Below are 8,849 nucleotides of genomic sequence, written 5' to 3'. Positions count from 1 at the left end.
GACTCCCGGTTTAGGAAAATATTCACCTTTGGGTCCCCCATACTAAGGGTATACGCAACTACTGCTTATCTCTAGCATAGGTATTATGCAACTTATAAGCAATTGAATCAACAATTAGATATCAAGATTACGAAACAGACATGCATATATACCATATCACATGCTCCAATATATCGCAAGATTTGCTAATAACAATCATGCACTTATCACAAGATAATGCATATACATATATTCATCACAACAACAGTATAACGGGTAGAAAACTTGCCTGAGCAACTAGGGGTGATAAATGGCTTGGAACGAGTCTGGTAACCTATAAACAACATATAAGTTGGAATTAAACCCAAGTCACTTATGAATCTATACTTTAACCAATTTAGACTCTAATGCTCGCTTTGCGCTTACTGATTCTCTTAAGTCGCTCGAGTACCCTCGGTTCCACCATTTTTAATAAATTAACCATTAAGGGTTTTAAGGCGATTCTTTCGCGAGTACCTTACCAACTGCCTAATACACTTTAAATAAATGATTCATACTCCAATTAGTCCTTTAAGGTCTTTAACCTATGTTTCAAAGTAAGGCGAGGGGTAATGGTTCGTTCGCGAAACGCCGTTACTTAAAACGGTCGTTTCTCCTAAACCGTGCATCGGATTTAAACGAACCACATATCAAAACGAAGCTCGTAACATGAACTATCTAATCATGGCAATGGTCAAAATATAACAGGGAGTTAGCGGGTCCTGATGTTAAGAGCAAAACAGTATAAAGTAAATCGGACATTACGACGGCTATGTTTACGCGATTACCAATTTTATTTTACTCCAAACCAACCACCAATAAACCACAATTCATTCATACAACCAAAATCCAACCATACCATACTACAACAGCCCCAACAACTCAACATTACCAATTCATACTTATTTCTCAATCATGAACTAAGGGTTTACTTAAGTTTATTAACTAATCATCAAGATTTACAACTCCAAAACATAATAAAACCAACCAATCTCTAAGTCTACAAGAATCATGCTTCTCATGAACCATAACAACAAAACTAAACCTATTACTCAAGTAAAGTTAGGGTTTGGAGGGGTTATACCTTCCTTGGAGAGTGGAGAATCAAGTAATTAGCTTGGAATCACCCTTAAAAGTCCTTATCCAAGCTTAATCTAAACAAAAACTCAAGAACAAAAATTTAAGTTCTTGAAAAACACTATTCACCCTCTTCTTCCATGATTTTTAGGAAGAGATTGTGAATGAATTAGAAGCTCAAACTTATAGGATAGCTATATCTATGCATAAGGAGTATTAGATAATTACCTCACTAATTAACAAGGCTTGGATCTTAGATTTTAGTTTTTTTCTTCTTGAAAACAAAGAGAGGCCGAGAGCTTTGATGAAGAAAAGAGAAGTCAACTTTGTGTTTTGGTGAAATGAATTGTTTTTGGCTTGGTTGGTTGCTTTTGATTTGTTTTAATTATCTTTTAACCATGAAAAATTGTGTGGTTATTAATCAACCACACTTCCTTCCCTTATGTCATGCTTAGGTCATCATGTGATGTCATCCCCCCACACTTGTCCTCTTCTTGTTGGTTTTATGACATCAACCTCACTAACCTCTTTGATTAGCTTCTAATTACTTGGCTAATGACCGCTGATCTGTTATACGGTTCGCTTAACTTTCGTTTTCGTTTATCGTTTGAGGAATCATACCCGGGATCTTATTACTTGGGTTTCCTTAACCTTTCTCAATACATTATATTCCTTTTATGATCCTCTCTTATAATCCTTGAATTTAAATCCTTTTTATCCTGTTACCTTATACTCAATTCTTTCGGTATCTGGTGGATTTTCGGGAAAAATCAAAGTGTTCGAATTTGGATTCTGACGATCTTTACATACACTTATTTATCATATAGAGTACTAATACGATCTCAGAATAACAATAAAAGAACCCCTACATAGTGTGGCATGAAAAGTTTTCTTATTCAGCAATATCAGCAAAAACACTATTCATAAGGGTTACAAAAAGTTCAAAATTTTGGGGTTATTACAGTCTCCCCTCCTTAAAAGGATTCCGTCCCGAAATCAAATAGAAAACAAGTGGGGGTACTTCTCTAGCATTGCGCTCTCTAGTTCCCAAGTTGATTCTTCCACATTATGATTCTGCCATAGCACTCTAACTAGCTTGATCACTTTGTTCCGAAGCACCTGCTCCTTCTTATCCATAATCTTTATTGGTTTCTCCATGTAAGTCAGATCTGGTTGCATATCCACATGCTCATACTCCACTATGTGTCTAGCATCCCGATGATACTTTCTTAGCATTGACACATGGAACACATTATGAACTTGTTGTAGGTTCGGGGGTAAGTCTAGCTCGTAAGCCAACTTCCCAATCCGTCTTAGTATCTCAAAAGGTCCAATATATCTTGGGCTTAGTTTTCCTTTCTTTCCGAACCTCATTAACCCCTTCCAAGGGGATACTTTTAGTAGTACTAAGTCCCCTACTTCGTACTCCTTGTCCTTTCGGGCTAGGTCTGCATATTTCCTCTGTCTGTCTTGGGCTGCTACTAGCCGTCCTCTGATGAGATCCACTATGTCTTTGGTCCATTGAACCACTTCGGGTCCGAGCATCTTCCGCTCTCCTACTTCATCCCAGTATAAGGGAGATCGACACCTTCTTCCGTACAGGGCCTCATAAGGCGGCATTCCGATGCTAGCATGAAAGCTATTGTTATAAGAAAACTCGATCAACGGCAAGTGATCATCCAACTTCCTTTAAAGTCTATTGCACAGACTCTCAATATATCCTCTAGTGTCTGGATGGTCCTTTCATCTGCCCATCTGTCTGGGGATGGTAAGCGGTACTCATATTTAACTTGGTCCCCGCACATTCTTGAAAGCTCCTCCAAAATCTGGAGTTGAACCTGGGGTCTCGGTCTGAGACAATGGACGCTGGGACTCCATGTCGCGTCACTATTTCCTTAAGGTAGATGTCCACCAGTCTATCGACTGTGTATCTCTCATTGATAGGAATGAAATGAGCTGACTTTGTCAGTCGGTCTATAATCACCCATATGGCATCATGGATGGCTTTCGTCCTTGGTAAACCGACAACAAAATCCATGGCTATCTGTTCCCATTTCCATTCGGGAATCTCCAGGGGTCGTAAAAGTCCACTGGGTCTCTGGTGCTCTGCCTTTACTCTTTGGCAAGTCAAACATTTGCTTATCCATTCTGCTACGTCCCTCTTCATGTTGGGCCACCAGTAATACTCCTTCAAATCCCTATACATCTTGGTGCTTCCCGGATGAATGGAATACCTTGAACTATGGCTTTCATCCAAAATCTCATCTTTAAGCTCTTGAACGTTTGGAACCCAAATCCGGTAGGAGTACCGCATTATCCCTTTATCATCTTTCTCAGTATGGATCTCTTCTCCAGTCATTGACTCTCTGCCTTCATTCATTACTTTATCTTGGCACAATCTGATCATTTCCAATAACTCTGGCTGCATCGAGATCTCAAACAGTTTTTCAGTTCCGGTTCCGGTTACCTTTACTTCTATTTCCATTCTCTCGAAATCCTTTATCAATTCTTCCGAAGTCGTTATCATTCTGAGTCTTTCCTTTCTACTAAGGGCATCAGCCACCATATTGGCTTTCCCCGGATGATAGAGAATCTCACAATCATAGTCCTTGATTAGCTCTAACCATCTCCTCTGGTGCATGTTGAGCTCTTTCTGCGTAAATATGTACTTGAAGCTCTTATGGTCTGTGAAAATCTCGCATTTCTCTCCATACAAGTAGTGCCTCCAAATCTTTAAGGCAAAAACTATTGCCACGAGCTCAAGGTCATGAGTAGGATATCTAATCTCGTATTCCTTCAATTGTCTCGAAGCATACGCAATCACCTTACCGTGCTGCATAAGTACACACCCTAATCCTTTGCGCGACGCGTCACTATATATCACAAAATCTCCTTTTCCGTCTAGCAATGCCAACACCGGGGCCGTTACCAACCTTTTCTTTAATTTCTGAAAACTGTTCTCGCATTTTTCCGTCCATTCAAACTTCTTTGTCTTACGAGTAAGTCGTGTCAAAGGGGCTGCGATCTTCGCAAAGTCCTGTACAAATCTACGATAGTAGCCGACCAATCCTATGAAACTCCTTACCTCTGTAGGTGTGGTTGGCCTTTCCCAATTTGAGACCGCCTCTATCTTGGAGGGGTTGACCAATACTCCTTCTTTATTGATCACATGACCTAAAAACTGTACTTCATTCCACCAGAATTCATACTTCGAGAATTTGGCAAATAACTGTTCCTCTCTGAGTATTCCTAGAGCTATCCTCAAATGCTCTGCATGTTCTGCCTCAGTCCTTGAGTAGATTAAAATATCATCGATAAAAACTATCACACACTTGTCCAAGTACTTCTTAAATACTCTGTTCATTAAATCCATGAAAGCCGCTGGGGCATTGTTTAATCCAAAGAACATTACCAAGAACTCATAGTGCCCATACCTGGTACGGAACGCGGTCTTGGAAATATCTTCGGGGTTTAATATTTAGCTGGTGATATCCAGTTCTCAGGTCAATCTTGGAAAAATAAACAGCATCCTTTAGCTGGTCGAACATATCGTCTATTCTAGGTAGCGGATACCTGTTCTTTATGGTTAGCTTGTTCAACTCTCGATAGTCGATGCACAGCCTCATGCTCCCATCCTTTTTCTTAACAAATAACACTGGTGCTCCCCACAGAGACACACTGGGTCTGATCATACCCTTATCCAAGAGTTCCTGCAATTGGGTAGCTAATTCCTTCATTTCTAATGGGGCTAACCGGTAAGGTGCCTTTGAAACTGGCGCCGTCCGTGGAGCCAACTCAATAGCAAATTCAATCACTCTATCGGGTGGTAATCCCGGAAGGTCTTGTGGGAATACATCTTCAAATTCGTTGACTACTGAAATATCTTGTAAGTTGGGCACCTCCTTCTACGTGTCCACCACATAGGCTAGGTAAACCTCATTTCCTTTTCGTAGCATCCTTTTGGCCTGGGCCATAGTCAAAAATTTCTGCGTCTGCCTCTTTCCTCTAAATATGACTTCTTTCTTTCCTGAGATATTTAACTTAAATTTCTTCCCCTTACAGTCTATCTGAGCATCATTGCTAGATAGCCAGTCTATTCCCAAAATTACATCAAACTCCCCTAATTTAAAAGGAATCAGATCAACACTAAAAGATTGTTCCCCTATGCCTAACTCACAGGCGGGGTGAATCTTGTTAACAGGAATAACTTCATGATTGGCTATTTCTACTTGTAAGGGTTCTATCAAGGGTTCAGCCTTAAGTCTTAATTTATGCGCAAAGTCTCTTGATATAAAAGATTTAGTTGCTCCCGAATCAAATAAAACATTTGCACTAGCTGAATTTAGAGAAAGGGCACCTGCTATGACATCTGAGTCTTTCATAGCATCCTGGACTGTCATGTTGAAAGTCCTCGCAGTAGGTGGCTTATTAGAAGCAGCCCTGCTTGCTCCTGAAGCTGCTGGTTTATTCCCTGGGCATTCCCTCCTCATATGGCCTGGTCTTCCACACTGATAACAGATGGTGGTCGGGCTGACACTAGGGGGTTGCGAAGTACACTTGTTAAAATAGTGACCCTCTCGACCATACTTAAAGCAGGTTACTGGCTTCCCCTTACACTCCCCAGAATGCATCCTACCACAAGTGTTACAGGCTGGTAATGGGGGTCGAGACTGGTTGGAATAGGACCTTCCTGAGTTTTGGCCGCTCTGGCTCACATTCACACCCATTGGCCGCTTAAACCCAGTACTCTTTCCCGATAGGGACACTGCTCCTCGATTAAATCTAGTTGGGAAGCTCCCTCCTGCGAAACCTCCACCCATGCTCATACTTTTCCACTTTATTCCCTTCTTCTCTCTTTCCTTCTGCATCTGTTCACTTCCGGCTTCTACAATTGTTGCCTTTTGCACCAGAGTGGCATAATTAGTAAGCTCAAGGATTGCCACCCTATTCTGAATCCACGGTTTCAGTCCCTGCTGAAACCTCCTAGCTTTCTTTTCCTCGGTGCTCACAAACTCCGGCACGAACCTTGATAACTCAGTAAATTTTGCTTCGTACTCTGCTACGGATAAGTTATTCTGCTTTAGCTCCAAGAACTTGAGCTCCATCTAGTTCTCCATAAACCTCGGGAAATACTTTCCCAAAAACAACTGACTGAACCTCTCCCAGGTTATGATAGCATCTGTCTCCATATTTTTCTTGGCCTCCCACCAGTAGTTGGCCTCTCCTTTCAGAAGGTAGGTATCAAATACAGTCTTCTGTGCCTCATCGGTACTCAGAATCTCAAAGGATTTCTCCATTTCCTTTAGCCATGCCCTTGCCTCAACTGGGTCGGCTGATCCATGGAACTCAGGGGGCTTAAGGGACTTGAAAGCCCTGAAAGAGTTTGCCACAGCATTGTTATTTCCTTGAGGGGGTGGGTTGGGTTGACGTTCCAAGTTCTGCCTTAGTAGTTGCATGAACTGGCCCATGGGATCCATGCATGGGTTTGGTACTGGTTGCTCAACCTCAGTTTCTCCTTCTTCAGCCTCTATCTCAAATCCCTTAACATCATATATTTCCTCCTCCTCTTCATACAGGGAGTCATCCTGTTCAACATAATCCTCATCTTCCTCTTCACTGTGTTCCTGGTTCCTATCGTCCTGGTTATGGCTTCCCTGGTCCTCAGATCTAGGGTTCGCCCTAGTTCCAATCTTTCTTGGTGGCATGATACTCATAAATATTTGGGAAATTCAATGTTAGGTCACAATCATACACAACATTGTGCCTTGCACAGTTCTATAATGGGGAGAATGTATCTCGCAATTCTATTATATTATGACAGTTCTAATAAGAGGTGCAGTAATAATAATGATAAAACAGTGATCTCGTCACTAAGGAACTGAACTGAAAGGAAACAAATATATACATAATGCGAGAAATACATAGTTTGATCTGGTCAAAAGTACAACAGTGCTACAGCCATCTGCCCAAAAGTGATGCACAAGAGTCTATCTGTCTAGTCAGAAAAAGGGATGCTATATACAAGTCAACTATCCCGGAAAATTGGCTCTTACTAAGGCCTCGACTAACTAGACAACTAGACTATCCCATCGCCGGTCCTGAATCACACACCGGAGCGGGTCAGCTCCCATACCCTTTCCATCGCATGACGGAAGATATAGTCGGCCTGTCGCCTGGAGATCCTACCATGCCTGTCCCCCTGGAGCGATCGGAGTCTCGCTCGGGACGTGAGCTCTATCCCCGTCAGCTCCCTCCTCAAGGATCGGGGTATAGTAGCCCTAGTTTCATAAGCTCGGGCACGCCTACCCGCCATCTCCACATCCAACTCCCTCCTGACCTCATCCAGCCGGGCCTCAGCAATAGCCACTCAGGTCCTCAGTACATCCTGAACATAGTCGTGGGCTAACAAAGACTGCCTATGGGCAGGGTCGAGAGGTGGTGAATCCGGAGCCGCTGGGGGTGCCTCCTCGGTCTGCCTAGGCTCGGGAGTATGGGTCTATGAGCTGTCATCATAGGGGCTCCAAGATAGTGGTGGAGGGGTAGGAGCTCTAACCACCGGAAGTGTGGGTAAAGGGGTACCAGTGTACTCCACTATAGCTCCGACATGCTCCTCAGCTACTGGGACCTCATCCGGGTCCTCCTCATCTGAAATAGCAATAAAATCTGTCTCTAACTCCTCTGAGGGGTCCTCCTCATCCTCCTCCATCTCAGGATCCTCCTGATCCTCGGCATCTAGCAGTGCCTCATCATGCTCACGCTCGAACATCTCAGGGTCCTCTATCTCACGTGCCTACACATTAAACGAGCTAAGTTACTATCATGATACTTATAAGGGTTCCCGTAAGGGTTTTAACTGTCAGCGCTACTTTAAGTAGTCCAACCATGAACTTGGCAAGAGTTCTTATTATCTTTGTGAGTTTATTATTATATCGTCGCATCATCTCTGAGATTTATAACGCTTAGCTCTGATACCATTTCTGTAACACCCCCAGATTCGGGGTCGGGGATCCGGGTCGTCATGGTCTTTCTTTCCACAATATCACTTAACTTAATTAATAACAAATAACCTCATGCTGTGACCCCACACTAACACACACCACAACCCGTTATAGTCTCAGAGATGAAATTGAAATAAGTACAAGTCCTTGAATCCACAATTTAAAAGTTATTACAACCCAAAATGATTACTTGATAAGTTTACAGTTAATTGCCATTATCTGCCACAAGTTATAATTATACAATATTTGGTTCCCAAAAGTAGAAGGTCTGATCTACAGATAGATCTACCTCTGCAGCTATAGCAGCTATGATCTCAACGGGAAGGCGCGGGGCGCTTCCCACGCTCTTGCGCTGGGTCTGCTTGAGTCTGGCCATCTTTCCTAACTGTTGTTGTGTGATGAAGAAATAAAGCAAGAGTGAGCATTACAGCTCGCAAGATAATATATAGTGTAAACAATAATGCAAGTATCTAAATGGATAACTTACTAAAATCCTTTATCAAGTGTAAGATAATTACTTACTGGATATAAGCAAAAACAAGGGATGAAGTTACCAAATACTTCACTATACTTATATCATTTATAAAGCTACTTGAACTACCATTGTTCAAAGTATAATGAGCTTTGAACAGTTCGTCACATAGATGAGACCACAAGACAAGATTTGAATAGATTAAATCTTTGAAATATTATTGAATGAAATGAAGTTATGAGATACTTCATTAAGTCCCGATATATATATCCGCATATATATCT

This window comes from Apium graveolens, chromosome 2 (assembly GCF_009905375.1).
Source record: "Apium graveolens cultivar Ventura chromosome 2, ASM990537v1, whole genome shotgun sequence".
Taxonomy (NCBI): Eukaryota; Viridiplantae; Streptophyta; class Magnoliopsida; order Apiales; family Apiaceae; genus Apium; species Apium graveolens.
Note: the sequence above shows the minus strand (reverse complement) of the source record.